Source organism: Macaca nemestrina, chromosome 5 (assembly GCF_043159975.1).
Source record: "Macaca nemestrina isolate mMacNem1 chromosome 5, mMacNem.hap1, whole genome shotgun sequence".
Taxonomy (NCBI): domain Eukaryota; kingdom Metazoa; phylum Chordata; class Mammalia; order Primates; family Cercopithecidae; genus Macaca; species Macaca nemestrina.
Genome location: NC_092129.1, coordinates 177,693,459 through 177,713,352, shown reverse-complemented (window position 1 = coordinate 177,713,352; position 19,894 = coordinate 177,693,459). Strand labels below are relative to the sequence as shown.

Sequence of the window (19,894 nt, the reverse complement as noted above, 5' to 3'; positions counted from 1 at the left end):
GGAGGAGTTATGATTTAGATTCATTTTTCCAGCACTGGCTCTGAGCTCAGCACATTCTGGGGTATTTCAGAATTTATGTTCCACTTCACATTTTTCAGTCCCACTATTTCTTTGTAAGGTATCCCAGTGGGAAGTAACCAAAAAACCATTTCTTTTTTTTCTTCCCCAAGAATCTTAAAAGTCGCATAAGAAAGATGAAATGACCAACGATGGCTCTCAAGGGGAACCTGAGAAACACAGAAGATTCATGAGGGCTTCTTAATGTACAAGTTTCTCTCTCTGCATTCACAACCCACATGAATGTCAGAAGCCACAGGTTGGAGGATGCAGGAGTCTGAGCTCTGCTTACACTTTCATGGCATCAGCTAGTAGGGACAGATGCCCTCCTTTCTCCCAGAGACACTGCCCACAACTCAATGAAACACACCACCCAATTCCTCCTAGATCAACCCCTTCTACTTCTCACTGGAAGGACTTGAACTAAATGAAGGTGGTCAAGTTGTATAAAAGGTTTTCCTCATGCCAAATCCACAATGGGTCCATGCCAAGGATATGTGGAAAATATTCCATATTGTTTCCATAAGTGACTTTCTAAACAAGAATTGCACCCTTGCAGGAAATTTGATCATGTTAGCCACGTCATGCAGTTGAATGCACACTTTGGACATCATATTTGATAAATACTTACTCTGCCTTCACACAGTGTATAGTGTATAAGGAAGAAGGAAGAGAAACACTTGGATCTTGGAGCATTGATTATTTAGAGCAGCAAAATGTAGAGGAAATCATACTTCTTACACTCTAGTAACACTATAAACTCCTTACTGAAGACCATGAAATCAGAGAAGAGAAAGAACGGCCAAGAAGGAAATGCTGTAGCCTAGAAGAGAATTACACAAGCAAGTGAGATGGCAAAAATTCATCACAAGAGTTCATGGCCCAGTGGTTGAGAAACACAGGACTAAAAAATTGATGTTTAAGGAAAAAAAAAAAGTTTCCACATAGTTTAACCTTTTGTTTAAGCACAACATATAAATGTGAAGAGCCCACTGAGATGTTACTGATTAAACAGATCGAAGAAGTGAGAACAATGTTCATCAGTCCCAGTGTTTTGGGCTTGGAGTGAGACGTCATGGACACTGGCATAAGCATTTTGCATTTAGCAAGAATTACCTGTTCTGCTGGGCATGGTGTTTCATGCCTGTAATCCCAGCACTGTGAGAGGTTGAGGCGGAAGGATAACTTGAGGTCAGGAGTTTGAGACCAGCCTGGCCAACGTGGTGAAACCCTGTCTCTACTAAAACAACAAAAATTAGCTGGACGTAGTGGTGGACACCTGTAATCCCAGCTACTCAGGAGGCTGAGGTGGGAGAAATGCTTGAACCCAGGAGGTGGAGGTTGCAGTGAGCTGATATCGTACCACTGCACTCCAGCCTGGGCAAAAGAGTGAGACTCCTTCTTAAAAAAAAAATAGAAAAATAGAAACCTGTTCTTTTTCTCTCATTAGGTCTTGATCTCAAACTTCCATGGGTCTTTCTGGAGAGGGAACGATCGACCACAAAAGCCCGTGGATAGAAGTTTGGCTATTTTCAGTGCTTTTGTTGTAAAGATGCTGGCTTTCAAAAGGATTATTAAGAAAAAAGCCTACCTCTTTGAAATCTACATCAAGTTGTTACGGCAACAAGATCCAGACTAAATCTAGAAACGTTTGCTCCACCGCCCCCTCCGTCCACCCTGTTATCTACCTCGCATATTTTCGTGGGTTGTGCCAACTAATTGCAATCATTGCAGCATCTCTGCCACCTCATCCCGAGGTTTTCCAACAGCAAGAACAGGAAAGCATTGATTTGAAGGATGGCGTGGTAGTATGTATGTATGTGGTTACGTTTGTATGTCTGTGGGTTTGTGAGCAATTCTGGAAACAGCTCATCAAATTTCCCCTAAATGCTGTCAGATTTAGCCAAAGAGGTAGGAGAATTGACAGTGGTCTCAGTAGCCAATGATTCAATGTGGGGGTGGCGAAGGGGGAGCTGGAGCACAAAGGAGCCAAGGAAAAAAGCACGGCGGAAATAGGAAATTCAGAGGGAAGAGCTGCTTGAGCTGTTTGCAACTTCTTTCCCCCAGAACCATAAAAAAAAATCTCATGAGCTCAGATCATCAACAAGAGATGATCAACTCCCCCCGAGTCTAAGCTACACTGCAATCTCCCCCTGAGTCTAGGTGTTTGCTCTTTAGATGTGGGTTTGTGACTGCAGCTTCAAACCTCTCAGCTGCATGCTAGCTCTCCTGTTTCAGGAATCCAGCACAGTGTCAGCCTTTGAGTGCCAGGGCAAGAGCACTGGGATTCTAGGGAGGGCACCTCTCCAGAGGACCCCCGGTGATCCCTGTCCAGGCCTGCACTATGCATTTCCTGGGTCCCAGCATTAATGACCCTGCCTGCTGACCTGGTAGACAACACGTCCAAATTTGAGAAGTACTGGGCAGGCAAGAAGAAATTCAGACACAGGGCTGTTGAAAGAGGTTAGGACTAGAGGTTCCTTTTATATCCTATTCAAGTGAGATGATGAGGTGAGACGATGAGCCTCCCGGCCACAAGCTGGCAAGAGGAAAGAGAAAAGGACCGAGGAGGAGACTTTGGCCATAAGAGCCCATTTCTAACCAATGTTGGCCTGGCAATTGCAGGACCTCACCCCAGTGAGCAGGTGAGAAGCCAGACAGCTTGCCCAAGACAGCGTGTGGTCTCCCGAAAAATTAATGAGCTCTCTGCTGTATCCCAACAGTCAATGGGTGGATTTTAGGTATGTCTCACTCTCTGGATGTCTGAGCTCAGAGGTGCCCTGGGGAAAAGCCTTGTGTTTCACACACTTCGTGACCCAGTTTCCATCTGTCTGACAGAAGCTCTTCCTGCCTCAGATGACAGGTCTGAAGGCAGCTTAGTGGGATGGGTGATGAGTTATATGAACACATTCCACATTAATTGAATTCCCCTCAGTTGGACTTCTGCAAAATGAACTTCTATTTTTTTAAGAGCTACATTTTACTTTACTAATAGGGACTTAACTGGGTGAAGGAAGACTGCTGATTCCAGGGGACGTTTTCTGTAGCCTTTCCCTAGAGAGGTGGGCTTGGCTGCAGGAGGCGGTGGGAGGAAGGTATCCCAGAGACACTGTGTATGAAGAAAATGCCTCTGCCAAATCCTCTGCCTGCCCTAGGTCACTGGTTCCCAAATGTGGCTGAATCACCTTGGAGAGCTCTGATTACACAGTTTCCTTAGTCCAGTCGGACCAACTCAATCAGACCTTACAAAGCAGAGCCCAGGAATGTCATTTTTACCAATCTCACCAAATATTTCTGGCACAGCCTTTTTCAAGACCCCTTTTCCAGAAATCACTACCATAAGGCATTCCATCCATCCTCTGTAAGAAATCTCCAGTGATTTTCAACAGTTGTACAAGAATGGCATTTTCTTGACAAAGCCTATGAGAATAGAGGGTGAGGTTTGCTGATTGGAAAAAAAGCATTTTCTAAAATTGCCATTTGTTTTCACCACAATAACCATGTCTCATATCAAATCACATAAAAGCTTCTCATAAGATTGGTATCTTTAACAGAAGAATTTTGGATCAAACACGGTCGAGAAAGACCAGGTGCGGTGGCTCATGCTTATAATCTCAGCATTTTGAGAGGTTGAGGAAGGTGGATCACAAGGTCAAGAGACCGAAATCATCCTGGCCAACATGGTGAAACCCCACCTCTGCTAAAAACACAAAAATTAGCCGGGCATGGTGGTGCACACCTGTAGTCCCAGCTACTCAGGAGACTGAGGCAGGAGAATGACTTGAACTCAGGAGGTTGCAGTGAGCCAAAATCGCACCACTGCACTCCAGCCTGATGGAGTGCGGAGTGAGACTCCATCCAAAAATAAAAAATACGCCGAGAAATTTTACAAATTGTGATGATGCACACTTTCCTTATGCAAGATTGCTCTTATCAGTGTTTCCAGAGTGTCCACCTCTGTTAACCTAAGTCTCTTCCTGTTTGAGTTCTGGACGGTGCAATCTCTGATGCCATGAGCCCTCTCTGGAGGGACACTGGGTTCCCTGCATTAATTAAGGAGAACACACAGCATCCAGGTCGAAAACTCAGATTCCCCCAGCGATGCCTGTCAGAGGGGGCATCTTCCTCTCCTTCACACTCTCTCCAAACCCCAGGAGGCCAGGGGGCACAGTTGCCAGGGGATAGAAAATTGCGTCCAAGGAAGACCTGCTCAGGAAGCAATTCTCTTCTCTTACCTTGCACGGTGAAACCAAGCATCAAAACCCACAAATCTGAGAGCCAGTGTTTAGGCCACACCCACATAGATGGCTCAGCATTTCTAACTCACATCCCTCTCCTCTTTAAAAACCACAGGAGACACGGCACGAGTGATTTTGCCAGCAGGTGGGAAGATCTGGTCTTCATTCTTCATCTCCTCTGAGTCTGTTTCCTCCTCTCAAAATTGGAACTAACAGTGGTGCCTCACGGAGAGGGTCTGGAAGGTCAGAAGGGCTCACCACATCATGGTGAGGGCCAAAACAAGCACAGGTCAAGGGCAGTGGGAAGCCATGAGGAGCCACGCAGTGGAACAGGTCTCAAGACTGTAAACCCCAGTCCCACCTCCCTTGCTTTGATTGGCTTTTTCTTAATAATTTGCTAGATGCAGAGAAGATGCTGTTTGCCACTTCTTTCCCCCAGAATCATGAAAACTCTCATGAGCTTAGATCATCAGCAAGAGATGGTGACCCTCAAACTCCCCCTGAGTGTAGCTTTTTGCTTTTCAGCAGCTTTGAAGCTGTGACTGCAGATGCTAGCTCTCCTGCCTGGGGAATCCAGCACCGTGTCAGCCTTTGAGTGTCAGGGGCAAGAGCACTGGGATTCCAGGCAGGGTACCTTTCCAGAGGGCCCCTGCTGGGTGATCCCTGTCCAGGCCTGCACTATGCATTTCCTGGGTCCCAGTGTCCCTGACCCTGCTTGCTAACCTAGCCTCTGACAACCCTGAGCTCCAGCCACTGAGTCCCTCACACTGCAAGCAGCTCTGCCTGTACCCAAGAAAAAGCACCTCTTTCGAAGTTCCAGGCCTTTCACTTGACTTTTCACGACTTATTTTCCAAGAAGCTCCAACTCTTGGCTTCCAAAAGTGGCCTCTGTGGAGGTGCACAGTGTTTGGCCTCGTGCCAAGTTTCCAGAGTCTGCCCACATTACCCTGTACCTACCCAATGCCTGGCCCCCAAATGGCTCCTTACTCCTTCGGCTCTTCCCTCAGTTCAGCACGAATTGCCCACTTCTCTGTGGAATTCTCACCACAAGTAGAAGATCCTCCTCTTTCCTTCATTCACTGCTTCTTCCTTGCATTGCCCTCAAATTTCCTTTTTAGGGTAATAAGAAATTTAAAAGGACTTTTATTTTTAAAGAGCATTATGGTTAAAAATCAGCTTGATTAAAAGTGAATATCCAAGCTATGCATACATTCAAAAGGTCTTTATGTTTTAAATTTAACAAATGCTTATGGAACAGGATCTATGCCAGAGATTGGGGATTATTTTTTCATTATGCCATACCCTTGCAAGCCTGGTGTTGGGTGCATTCATCCAGCAAGCCTGTATTGAGGACGGATGTGTGTCGAGCACCAAGTACCTAATGGGAACATCATGGCTGTAGCTCCCACCCCACCCCCTATCCAGGGAAGGAGGCAGCAAACACAAAAACAACACCAGTCAATAAAATGATGGCAAGTTTTAAAAGTGCTGTGAAAAAAACAAACACAGGAACTGAGGTAGAAAGTTATCAGGTAGGAGGTACACCAAAACTGGATACCGTGGTCAGGGAAGGCTTCTGTGAAAAGATGACACAGAAGCTGAGTCCCAAATGCTGAGGAGGAGTCATGCAGAGAGAGTGAGGTAAACGGCTCCCAGGCAGAGGAAACAGCACATGCCAGGGACCTGGGGTAGGAAAGACCTTGCCACGGAAGAAACTACAAGACCAATCTGGTCAGACGTTAACAAGAAGAAGTGAGTGGCCCAAGAAAACATTAGACAGATTGGAAGGAGATATATTATGCTAAATCTTATAGATTGGGAAGAGATATATTATTCAAAATCAGTGAAGATTTCGAGTTTATTTCACTAATGAAATTTATACTTAATCCCAAGGGGTCCAGGAGCCTTCTTGAAAATGAGCCTTTGGAACAAAATCATGTCCTTTGCAGGGACATGGATGAAGCTGGAAGCCATTATCCCCAGCAAACTAATGCAAGAACAGAAAACCAAACACCGCATTTCTCACTTACAAGTGGGAGTTGAATGACGAGAACACATGGACACATGGTGGGGAACAACACACACTGGGGCCTATTGGATGGGGAAAGTGGGGGAGGGAGAGCATCAGGGAAAACAGCTAATGGATGCTGGGCTTAATACCTAGGTGATGGGATGATCTATGCAGCAAACCACCATGGTACGTTTACCTATGTAACAAACCTGCACATCCTTCACATGTACCTCTGAACTTAAAATAAAAGTTGAAGATAAAAAAAAGAGAGAGAAAACAGGCCTTTGGCATGCCAGAGTTCCCGATGCCTTCCTGCATTTGCCACATATTCTGGAGAGCACCTCTGTGCTGGACACACAGTCATCTCATTAGGTTCCTGTAACAACCCCTTCCCACACACACCAATCCACATCCACATATATCAACGCTTGAATGTGATTTTTGTCTCTTTGCAATTCTGAAATAGTACCAGACCACCCAAGAGTTCACAACTAGAATTTTGTTGTTGTTGTTTGTTTGTTTTTTGTTTTTGTTTTTGTTTTGAGACAGAGTGTTGCTTTGGCGCCCAGGCTGGAGTGCAATGGCACGATCTTGGCTCACTACAATCTCTGCCTCCCGGGTTCAAGCGATTCTCCTGCCTCAGCCTCCCGAGTAGCTGGGATTACAGGCACCCACCACCACACCCAGCTAATTTTTTGTATTTTTAGTAGAGATGGGATTTCACTATGTTGGCCAGGCTGGTCTCGAACTCCGATTTCAGGTGATCCACCCGCCTCGGCCTCCCAAAGTGTTGAGATTACAGGCGTGAGCCACTGCGCCCGCCAACTAGAGTTTTTTCAGTTAGCAACATATGATGGACATCCCTACATGTTGGTAGACACATTCTCAGGGCAACTTTCTTCTTCCTCCTTGCTCAGCCTCGCCTGTATGCACAGCTCACCCAAACATTGCCTTCCTCCTCAGCCTCTCCCTCCCCCAAATATACACTGCAGAAAATCTTGACACGAGATGGCAAGTGTACCTTGGAAAAGGCATACTAGAGACCTATTCTCTAAACTTTGTTTTCTCAAATGGTACAAGCCCACGGCACAGGAGATCAGTAGTCTCTGGTGAGGTCACACTGGGCTTACATTTCATACTTTCAACAAAGTAATTTCCTTCATGCCGTAAAACATGATGGAGTGGTGGGAGCAGGGGGAGATTCTGGGATGAATGAGGATTTCCTGCCGCACACTCAGTTAATCCTCTGGGGAGGAAGTTGAATGTGGCAGGAGGAGCTCAGGTTTCGGAGCAAGCCACAAATGGGTTAAAATTCTGGTTTTCCTGCTAATTAGTCTGAGGGAGGTAACTGGATCTCACCATGCTTCCTCATCTACAAAAAGGAAATATTAACACGCAATAGAATATTATTCAGCCTTAAAAATGAAGGAAATTCTAACACATGCTACAACATGGTTAAACCTTGAGGACATTAAACTAAGTGTAATAAGCCAGCCACAAAATACAAATACTCTATGAATCCTACAGCACCCAAATTCATACATAGTAGGATGATGATTGTCAGGGGCTGGCAGAGGGGGAAATGAGAAATTGCTGTTCAATGCATATAGATTTCTGTTTTGCAAGATTAAAAAGGTCAGGAGGATCCGTGGCAAAACAAAGATAGGTAAATTTTATGTTGTATGTTTTTATCTCAATTATTTAAATACAAAAAAAAAAAGGTGAGAAATAGTAATACCTGTCTCATAGGGTTGGTAGAAGAAAAAGAAAATCATACAAATTATATAAAATATTTACCACCATGCAGTTCCTCCTTCTCCCCACTGCGCTCACACAGACTCACACGTACACTCACACAAGCACATATGCACCACAAACTCACACACCCAAACATGCATACTCTCTCACACACACACTCACACACACGCACACGCACATATGCACCACAAACTCACACATGCAAACACACATACTCTCACACACACACTCACCCATGAACATATGCACCACAAACTCACACATGCAAATGTACATGCTTTCTCTCTCTCTCTCTCTCTCACACACACACACACACACTTATTTCTCTCAGTTGTCTCCTCAGCCTCCCTGCCCGAGTCTCCTTTTAGCACAGGCATCAACAGGAAGAACAAGTCGTGTTCGAGGACTTCTGTCTTCAGGAGTCTCCTCAGTCTGCATTCTGGAAGATTCTTCCATATCCTATATTTCCTTTCATGAATTCTTATTCCAAAGCATTTCAAGACACTCTTAAAATAATGGCTTTTAAGTTTCAGAATCCTAAAATCTAGATACAGTGAAGCAGTTGAATCTGAGCTGTGTATAACATAATAAAACATAATCATGCCTTATTTGACTATAATAAGTATTTTGCACTTTATAAGTTGTTTTCAATACATTATCGCATTTAATTCTTAAAATAAAACAAGGAAGTATTATTATCCCCCTTTTTTAAAGAGGAAAAGCAGCTTCAGAGAGTTTAAGTGAGGTGTGTTCAAAGTCACCAAACTAGCAGGGATCAGAGGTGAGTCTCTGAAACAGCCATCTGTTGGCTTCAAGATTTTCCTGCTCTTTTTACCTCATCACTGGGTAAGAGAGGGTAGGTCAGATAAGAGCTATCTAAGGACTCAGGAAACCGTGGGCGCGCTGCCTGGATCGGACTCAGAATCAGAGCTGATCTAGAAAAGAGAACACGCGTTTCCCTGAAGGCATGGAGAACAGGAGGAATTCAGAAAATAGGACACGAACTTTTTCAGAGCCTCACACTGGAAGCAGACTTCTTCTTGGAGCCAATAAACAGAAAATGTGTCACTACTAAGTGCTTGCTTCTGAGGGAAGGCCAGAAGAGCTAACAGAAGGGCCCTGTCTCCAAGTTCGGAAATAGAGGAAGCATCCCAAAGGCCGTAGCACAAATACCGAAGGCAGGAGACGCCTCGTTTCAAGAGATTAGGGTTTTACGGTCTTAGGCAGGTACTAAGTAAAAACGTATGAAAAAACAGAGCCCCTACACCATACTAGCGAACTGTATAAAGGTTACAGAGGGAATGAGAAACATTACCCTGTTCTAACTCCAAAAACAATAAAATTTAACTGTGATCCCTCAGTATCCAGAGAAGAGTCCCTCGGAGAGTCCTGCTATCTGGGGCAGTTGTCACTGTGGCTGCCACGTGGGGTCACTTGTGAAACACAGTATTTGGTCTTGTGCCATCTCACCTTGCTACTTGGATGTCTGGTGAACTGAGCGGAGTAGATGAAAACCATGCACACCCTCACTGCACTGAAACCCATGCACACCCTCACTGTAGCCATTGAGAAAGTGCTGCCAGCACCACCATTTCCCAGTGTTGCGGCGCGGAGGAAAATGGACTCTCCGTTCCTCTCCGTCTCTGTCTCTCTCTCACCACGCCATGCCATGCTGACTTGGGCTCACTAGGCTAGAGTTCTTTACCCACACAGTTCCTTTAACACACACAGACACAAACATACACACTTTTCTCCCAAAACCTGTCAGCCTGTCCCCCAACCTCCATATCCCGGATTTCTGAGAGCTGAGCTTGCTTCTCTTGATATCTAGTCCTAACCACTTCTTGCCCCAGGATAAATCACATTTCTCATAGGAATAAACTGTATGCTGTGATAGGTTTCATTCCACTTTAAAAGGCAGGGCAGGGCATGGTGGCTCACACCTCCAGCGCCTCGGGAGGCTGAGGCGGGCAGATTGCTTGAGTCCAGGAGTTGGAAAGCAGCCTGGGCAACATGGTGAAACCCTATCTCTACAAAAAACACAAAAAATTACCTGGGTGTGGGGGTGCACACCTATAGTCCCAACTAACTCAGGAGGCTGAGGTGGGAGGATCACTTGAACCTAGGAGGTCAAGGCTGCAGTGAGCCATGATCATACCGCTGCATGGCAGCCTGGGCAACAGGGTGAGACCCTGCCTGTCTCTAAATAAATAAATAAATGACAGGCAGATGGACTCCGTACCTCAGAAAGAAGTATCAGATAAACTGGAAGGATGGAGTATGGTTTGGGGGTAGAGTAAGTATTAAGAACAAGTTGATGGAATCAAAGAAAGAGGATGCCTTAAAAATAAAAATATCCAACTTTTCTTCCTTGAACAATGCAACTGAAAACCATATGATACGTGACTATTTCCCCGAATGAGTAAATGGAAAGTTAAACAAAACCTTTAAGTATCCCCAGGTGAGATGCACGATGGGGGGGTGGGGGAAAAGGCACGTAAAGGTGTAGATTTAGTTTTCTTCCTTTTTTAAAATTTCCAAGACTCACACCTTCTGCAAATTTGAATGTATTAACCTAAATCTCACAAGAACATGCTCCAAGAACATCCTGTCCCATAAAACCATAGGAAAGAGGAACATCTTAGGTTGGGCTCCCCAGAAGCAAATCCTGAGAGGAGGATTCTGCGCAAATGACTTTCTGAACATGCTCTTAGAGGAAGCCAGTGAGAGTGGGGAGCAGAGTTGGGAAGGGAAGAGGTCAAGCAAGAAGGAGAACTCAGGCAAAGTCTTGCAGAAGGTTAGGCTGCAGGGAACTCAGGAGTGTAAGGCCTGTTCTGCCATGCAAGGGAGCCGAGGCTTTCAGACTCCTGTAGCCATGAGCCACTGGATAAGGTCACCCCAAGGGGATGTAAATTCCCTTGGCACTTCTAGCTCTCAGGTTGTGCATGCCAGGGAGGCTCAAGCACCCTGAGATTGTGGAAGAAGAAAGCCCCCTCAAGCCAACAGGCACAAAAGAATGGCACAAAGGAGAGTAGCCATGATTGGGCAATGCATAGACATTATCTGCTATAAGGAGCAAAGAATGAAATTTGAGAGACTCAGTTTTCCCATATGCAAAATAAGGCTAATTGTCCAGCACCCATCATCTGTAAAACAGGGAAGGTGCTAACGCCTGCTTCATTGGGTGGTTGTGAGGATTGCATTAGACAATTGAGGAAGACACATCTTCAGCTCTCAGAAATACCAGTGTCTGTAAATATCTGCAAGCAAGTAGAACAGCGATTTCAGCTGGGCCTATGGCTCCAGTTATTTTGCCAAAAGAAATGTAGTGACCACACATGTATCCAAAAATCTCTGAGGTCTCTACCTTCTCTCAGCAATTTGGAAAATGCAGGAGGAACTTGGACAACTTCTATGGGGAATTTAAAAACCACTTTGAAAAGTATGAACCCTCCAGTTTGAAATGTACACAAAGCATTTCTTTCTAAAAATGTCCACCTTGGGTCTATACGGTGGGGTTTCTGCCCTGTTCATCTCTCAGGCACACTTACAAGGAGAGCTTTCAGTGCATCCAAACAATTGCTTACAAGCATCAACCTACCATGAGGTTAGCCCCACATTGAGCTAACTGAGGAGCCAGGAGGGAGCTGTTTCTATGGCATTTGAGTAGCATAAAATGTGATTTTTCTCTGGAGAAGACTTTTGAGAATTAGAGGGAATTAGTCATATTTTCCAATGTGGGAATTTTAACAGTTGTGAAATGATGAAGAAGACCTGACTCAACAATTTCAATATTGCAGTATGTCACCTAGCTGTCTTGTTACTCAAAATTACATGATTTAAAAGACAGTAACTTTAAAAAGAACCCAACCAAGGTTGGAAAGAAAAAGGAGATATGCAGACAAAGCAAAGGAAAAATATAAAATTGCTGAACATTTACAGAGCTAAGTTTAACAATTCTGGGCTCATTTAATACAGTTTTTATCTTAAATAGAACATTGAAAGGCATGTTTATCCTCTCAGTGAATTATATGTTAGAAATGAACTCTTTAAACAGTGGGTTTTTTTAAACCTACAATATGGAATCTGAACTGGATTTAACATGTTGCTAAATATTCAAATGGGTCATCCCTTCATACTCCCTTTTGGTAGGTTAAAAAAAGATGAGCAGACGTTCCGGACAAAGATGAGTAAGCCAATTCAAGACCACCTTTGCGTTGTACATTTTCCAGCCTCTTAATTAGGCTACTCCTCATTAACTACCCTAAATGAGCTACAAATAATGATCAGGTCCTGTCCTTTATATATGAAAATTAGTCTATTAACAAGTGCATGACTAGGGTATTTTCCAGGAGCAGTGAAGGGTTTGAACCCTTTCAAGTATACTCTCTCTAGGCTTTCCTTGTCCTCAAAAGCATACCTTTGCAGGACAGCTAGCCAGGGTGCAAAGGAAGCTAAAACACTCCAAAACAGACCATTCTAATGAACTTAGTCTCATTAACATTGGGTGATAATTAGGTAACCTAGCCAGAACAAATGCAACACTGGGCAAATTTGAAGAGATATAGATAGCTCCAAGGAATGTTAAATACAAAGCTAGAAGTGGTATTAGCCCTTGACTAACTAAATGAATCACTGAATAGAACAAGCACTAGCGTTTATAATCAAGAACCTTAAGGAAAAAAGAGTGGGTGTTATAGTAAAAGAATGATTGCTACCTACAACTCACCAAATTCCCACATACACACATTTCCTGACATATATTTTCTCCTATTGTAATAATACCAATTATATACGTTAAGAGACCCCAGGCTTATTGTAAACAGTTAAGAAAGAGTATCTAGATCATCCCAGAGAAGTTTATTCCAATATATTAACTTCAAAAACTTACCATTCTTTATGCACTTTCAACAAAATAGTTCTCCTCAAATCGATCTATAAATTAAATGCAATTCCAATCAAAATTCTGGCAGAATCTTGTATAAACTTGACAAATTCATTTAGAAAGCTATCTGGAGGAACAAAGCAAGGAAACTTGCTTATCTAGACACTAAGAAACAACAAAGATTAAGTAATTAAAAAGAAAAAAAATGTGGTCTTGACATTGCCCAAGACAAAGATCAATGGAACAGAACAGGAAGCCCAGAAACAAATCCAAGTAAATTTGCAAATTTGTTCTGTAGCAGAGATGGCATTATGAATGAGTGAGGAAAGGATGAAGCTTTTTAGTAACTGATGTTAGGAAAACTTTACAACATAAAGACAAATATCTACCTCATGGCATATAAAAATTCAATTCTAAATTGATTAAAAACCCAGATATGAAAATTGAAACTATGAAATAAGTATAAAAATATTTTTAATATTGTGACATTAGGATGCATGGAAAGAGTTTTAAAATAACACCCCAAAAACACAAGGTGAAAAAAAAATTGACTACAACAAAATTGAAGATTTCTATTCAATGTAGAATATCACAAACAAGGTTAACACATAGGTGACAGAATGGGAGAAGAGAATGCAATATCTAAAATAAATTGGAAGTTAATATCAACATTATACAAGGAATTTCTATAAATTAACAAAAATATATAGAAAGCCCAATTTAAAAATGTCCAACGTATAATAGGTAATTCACAGGAGGAGGAGCCCAAATAGTTAATAAACACATGAAGAAATACTCAACTTCATCTAACAATAATTGTAGATATGTAAATTAAAACAACTTTGTGTCCATTTGGTTGACAAAAATGTGAACATTGGTAAATACCAAATGTTAGTGATGATGTTGGCATACAAAAAGTTCTTGCGCTGCTGGTGTGAGAGAATACTGGTTATGATATATGAGATTATTGTTCAAATATATTCACTACTTCTCTGCCACTTTCATCAGAGGAGTATATTTCCTCTCCTGATTGGGTTTGGCAATGTGACTCAATGTGGTCTCATGGTAGATACCCCTGTACACTTCTCTGCTCCTGGACTTAAAACCTGGCCATGTGACTTGTTTTGGGCAATAATATGTTAAGAGAAGTGACTTGAGCAGAGCCTCAAAATGTGGTTGCTTGGTTAGGCTTTATTGCTTGTGCTTCTGCCATTGCCATGAGAAGAATATGCCCTAGCAAAGTCCACCAGTCCAAGGAGGAAGAAGACGCAGGGAGCAGACCTGAACCAACATAAACCTGACCCAGAGCTAAGCCTAACTAAATACCCAACTGACCCCGACCCAGAGCCAAGCCTGCCTAAACACCCAGCTAACCCATGGATGTATCACTGATAATAAATTGCTGTGTTTTAAGTCATTTAATTCTGAGGAAGTTTATTTCACAATGTTCTTTTGACAATGACAGACTGATACACTAATACAGCATCCAGTCAGTATTTAATGACTAGAAAGAGTATATACATTATAGAAACTTCTACATAGCCTTCTCTGATTTTTCCTTGTTGGCAGAGGGTGTCTTCCACTATGGAGCTCTTTAATTCCAGATACTTGCTTCCACAGTCTCTTTTATAATATATATAAAATGCTAGTCAATGGGGCCAAAGAAAGCATCCACTAAGGACTTCTGGCAAAAGTTTTCTTCCTCTGTAATAAAAAGAGATGCATGGGAAGCTATAACCCTCTTCTACAATGGCTGTGATCATGCCTGTATGTGATGTTCAGAGCTGCTACAATCATCTTGTGGCCAGTGGGAAAAATAACACTGACTTATGGAGGATGGTAGAGCAGAAAGATGAAACTCACCCGGGTCTTTGGTTACACCACTGAGCTACTAATGCTTCCTGTAGAACACTTGTTACATGAGACAATTTAGGTTCTTACTATTTAAGCCAATTTAAGTTGAAATGCTAAAAGCATTCATAATTATCCATGAAACTCAACTCATTATCCCATTAATCTCAACTCCTAGATATGAACAGGCACATCCATAAGAGGACAGGTGTGACTGTGCTCATTACAATATTGTTTTCTAACAGCAAGTACCTGGAGGTTACCTAAGTGTCCCCCACTTGGAACATTGGTGAGTAAAATGCCTATGATGAAATGTTAGGCAATAATGAAAAGTAGTAAGCTATATCTAGATAAGAAATTTGAATAAATCTCAAAAACATGAAGTGAAATAATAGAAGTTAAAACATAGAATAAAATATATAACACAGTGCCATTTATATAAATAAAGAATGTAAACACAAGACATTACAAATTTTCCAACAATTAATATATATTTAAGGAAAAGTATTAAAAACATTACAGCATGTGCTTAAGTGGGATACAAGAATGTTAGCAGGATTGAGGCATGAAAAAGAAAAATAAATAATTAAAAATCTGAGTACTTATACTGGTTGTTGCTACATAATGAATTATCCTAAAATGTAGCAGCATTTTTTGTAGAATTGGGGTCTCTCTTTGCTGCCTAGGCAGATCTTGAACTCGTGGCTTCAAGTGATCCTGCCACCTTGACCTCCCAAAGTGCTAAATTACAGGCATGTGCCATCACACCTGGCCTGTAGTAGCTTTACAACAATAAATGTTTATTATCTCAAAGTTTGTATGGGTTAGGAATCCAGGCATGGCTTAGCTAGATGTTTCTGACTCATGGTCTCTCAGATGACTCCAGTTAAGGGTTGGGCTGCAGTCTCATCTGAAAGTTCAGATGACAATCTGAGGATCCATTGTTAAGCTCACCAACATGGTTATTAACAGCAGGATTTAGTTCCTTGTGGGCTGTTGGACTAAGGGCCCGAGTTCTTCATGGCTGTTGGTTCCTTGCCATACGAGTCTCTTTATAGGGCAGGACACAGCACAGCAACTTGATTCCTCAGAGCAAGCGACTGAGCAGGAGATAGTATGTACAAGTTGGAAGCCGTGGTCTCATGTTTGCTGTATTCAATTTATTAGAAGCAAGTCACTAGGTCCAGCCCACACTTAAGGGGAGAGTATTACTTGGGAGAATGAGAACCAGGAAGTGGGGATCACTGGGGGCCACCTTAGAAGCTCCCTAGCACAGCCCTCAGTGCTATGACCAGTGAGGATCACTTATCATGAACTGAGGAGCATAATCACTTCAAGTTGGTGTTCCCGTGCTCCAAAAACTGAAAGGCAAGCCAGATGGCAAAAAGAACCAATGTGGCTTTGACTTTCATATATTTGCAGATCAAGTTCTAGATAATTGACATTAAGTTGTTCTTGACAGACTGAGGAGTTATTTGGGATAATATGCTGACTTTAGGTACACAACTATTAAGAAACAGGGGAAAAAATCAGTTTTTTTATGTAAGATTAAATATCAAGAAGCAGAAAGAAAAAAGTGAATATTAGTATTGTTTCTATGAAAACAGCAGCAAATCCAGATTTAACGTGAAAAATACTGTTCTGTATGATAAAACTTTTTGATGTAGATTTGGATAACTCTATAGTCAGAGAAAGCTTTTAAGATTCCCTTGTTTAACAGGTGGAGAATCAGAGGTTCACATGGCCAGTGACTTAACTCGGGTCATTGAAGTCACCTACCCTGGGTCAAGCCACTCTTTTATCAAGCAGAATTGCCTGTGAGAGTGAAAATGTGATATTTGCAGCCTCCAAGTAGAATCTAGTCAGATTCTAAATGGGCTAGATTTGGCAAAACCTTTCTTCCTTTCCCAGGAAATTTACATCAAAGAGTTAATCCCATTAAATTGTTCTGTATTTAACTTCCATCTTTGCTAACAAGCAAAATTTCAACAACAGTCTCCATTTTCTGTGTAAATCAGAGAAGGACTTCTTTTATTTTGTTTCAATACTATTTTTCTAAAGCTCTCTCATTCTTTTTATGCTCCTCATCACAGTGTAAGTCCATGAAAAATTAACGCCTCTGTTCAGCAGGGAAGCTAGCTCCTCTTAAAAGAATGCTCTGGCAAACCCAACACCAGGACAAGCATCTCCAAGCAGATATGCCATAGAAAGGTGCAGTGTGTTCCAGAAGCTTCTCCCTAGGGAGTGGGGGTCTCAACTGCTGTGGCAATTACATTAGACTCATTTTATATTTCCTCTGCTATCCCTTACTTATTTCATATTTCATATTCAAAATTATGAAATAATTTTGAATCTATGAGTTTGCAAAATCCAGGTAAGCCACTATAAAGATGTAGAAACCATTCTACTTTCTTGAACTCCATGGACAATTAGGGAAAGCTGATGTGTCATATTCAGAATTCCACCAACAAAATGGCATTTGCAATTGCTGAATACAACAATTGTGTTCTATGAGTAAGATATTTTGTGTATAACAAAAAGTTTAAAACATCGGTGTATATTAGAAAAATATGCAGTGAAACACAGGAGGAAATGTACTTGCAATGCAAAAGGTAATCAGTGTCATGAAAATTTTAGCCAGAGAGCATGGTTGGTGTAGTATTTAATGAAAAGCAAATCTGTGTCTTCTCCTAAAGTTGAAAGTATAATTCTTTTTAGTTCATACATCAGTTTATTTTTATACATGGTTACAAATCCCCATTTGGATTAAGATTTTTTACCTGTAAAACTGATAAGGGTTTTCAAATTATGTCACATTATTAAAGAATCACTGCGAGTACAGTAGGTAAGAGTAACCCAACCACACTTCGCTTAGTGAGTTTCATTCTCTGGTTGATTAAGATCACAATTCTCCACTTCTGTGCCTATTCCTCTTTGGTCCCCCATCCTAGAGATATTTTGATTTACTTCACTTTAGATTCACACCTGTTAGGCATTATCTCATAAAATCACAAAACCACCAAGCGAATCAACAGCTTCAACCATAGAGACAGACACAGGTTGACCACCAATGGGGAACCCCATCCAATTGAATTTGTTTGCCCATGCCTTTATGTCATCTCACCCCTCCATACCAGACCCCACTGGACTCAGCAAGAGCTGTCTCTTCCATTTGTGCTCCATCTCCACTTCAAGGATAGACAGCTCTTACAATCTTAGTCCTCAGCATCAAATCAGATGCCTCATTTAGTAAAAAGCTTTCACTCTGCTCACAATTCCTACCTTCCCACCAGCCCCCTCTAGGTCTAATATTCTGTAAATTTCATTACCCAGCTCCAGCAATAACATTCAAATTTAGCCTCATCAAAGGTCATAATAGCTTCCATACCTTAGAATGAATGGAATAAAACATATGGAATGCATGAGTCACATATAAATGTGGTTCACACATAAATGTGCAATATTTATTGTCTCTCAAAATATTTCACAAGTACACCACCTTCATCCTTGAGTTTTGCAGGCAAATAAAATGAATGAGCAGAGGACATTAATTAACATGGGGTGTATGCATTCTTAAAAGCTTTAAAACAACAGTGGTATTAATATCTCTTTGATGCACCAGAAGAGCAATCAGAGAAACACTAAAAAAGTTCCCATTCTCTCTTTCCAAGGTTATTCATTAGCTGAACTACATCGCTCAGAATCGGAGCCAGACACCTCCGTTCCTCTTATATATGTCTCAATCATTTTACATAGAAAGAATCCATTCCATTAACCATCAACTTTACAGGAAGCAAAGCATAAGATGGCTGCTAACGTAGCTAATAGAACCCAGTGCTAGTCTAATGGAAGTAGAGAATCCAGAGTCCAAATGGCACTAGTTCCACCGTGTGGTCTTAGAACAGTATTAAATGGTTAAAGGAGAAAAAGCCATTTAAAACACAATTTTTAAAAATAGTCCTTTAGTCAAAACTAGTCTGGCCTAAATCCACTCTAAATCACTGCAAGATTCAATAGAAACTCAAAGGAAACTGCACACCAATGGATTCTCCAAAGAAAAACACATTATAATTGAACCATCCTATTCCTTGGCACACAAAACAGCTGGTCTGACCACACATGTTCAATTCGGGAGCCATATTTTAAGAGGGACAATGACAAACTAGAACACATTCAGAATAGGGCAACCTATTCTGAAAACTATTTCCTATGATAAATGGTTGAAAGGACTGGTGATCTATATTCACCAGTGAGAGAAATGAGAGAGCTGCCTGCAATAATGGGAGTGGCTAGCTCGCTGGACTAGAATTACACAAGAATAGCTTGAACCATTAATCAAGTAAAGAGCCCTAATCAAATAAATGCAAATTAAAACAACAGTGAAATACTATTTCCACATCCCCACATCTCAGCAAATTGGGACACACACATAATTATTTTTTCCAATGGAAATGCCTACGGTTTCACTGCTAGGAAGAGTAAAAAAAGCTTTTCTGTTAGTCTGGAAATAAAATTCAAAAGTCTTAAAATTGTACATACCTTTTTACCAAATGTTTTCATAGCTAAGAATTTATCTTAAGAAAATAACTGGATATGTCTTCAAAGACTTTTGTAAACAAATGTTCATCAGAACATTATGCTTACCAAAAAATAAAGTAAAAAGAAAGAAAGCAAAAAAACAAAACAGGGAGAACACCTAAACATCCAATAAAAATCTCTGGATTTTCTCCACTAATAATTGTATAGTGCTTACAACGTGCTAGTCAGTGCCAGATATGTTCCTCTTAATCCCCAGAATCCCTGCAACAGCCCTATGTGGGGGGCGTTATTATCCCCATTTTACAAATAGAGAAACTGAAGTGCCAAGTGTGTCACGTTGCTCACAGCCTCACAGACAACACATAGTGGGCCTGAAAGTCCAACACAGGCCTCCTGCCCAGACCCTGTGCTCACAGCCACATTAGATCGGTTAAAAAGTAATGGCAGGTAAACACGTGGAATACAATTTTTAAAAAGTAGGTGAAAGAAAAACGTGATGAACTCACTGGTATCAGTTAGCAAACTCTACCTTCTCCCCCTTTTAAAGAAAACGAA

At 41.6% G+C, this 19,894-nt stretch overlaps 1 long non-coding RNA gene across 1 annotated transcript in view; it reads right to left on the bottom strand.

The window, feature by feature from the left end:
- Positions 1–19,894, bottom strand: part of LOC112427650 (uncharacterized) — a 219,551-nt gene that overhangs the window by 108,296 nt on the left and 91,361 nt on the right. The gene's annotated exons all lie outside the window — the stretch shown is intronic.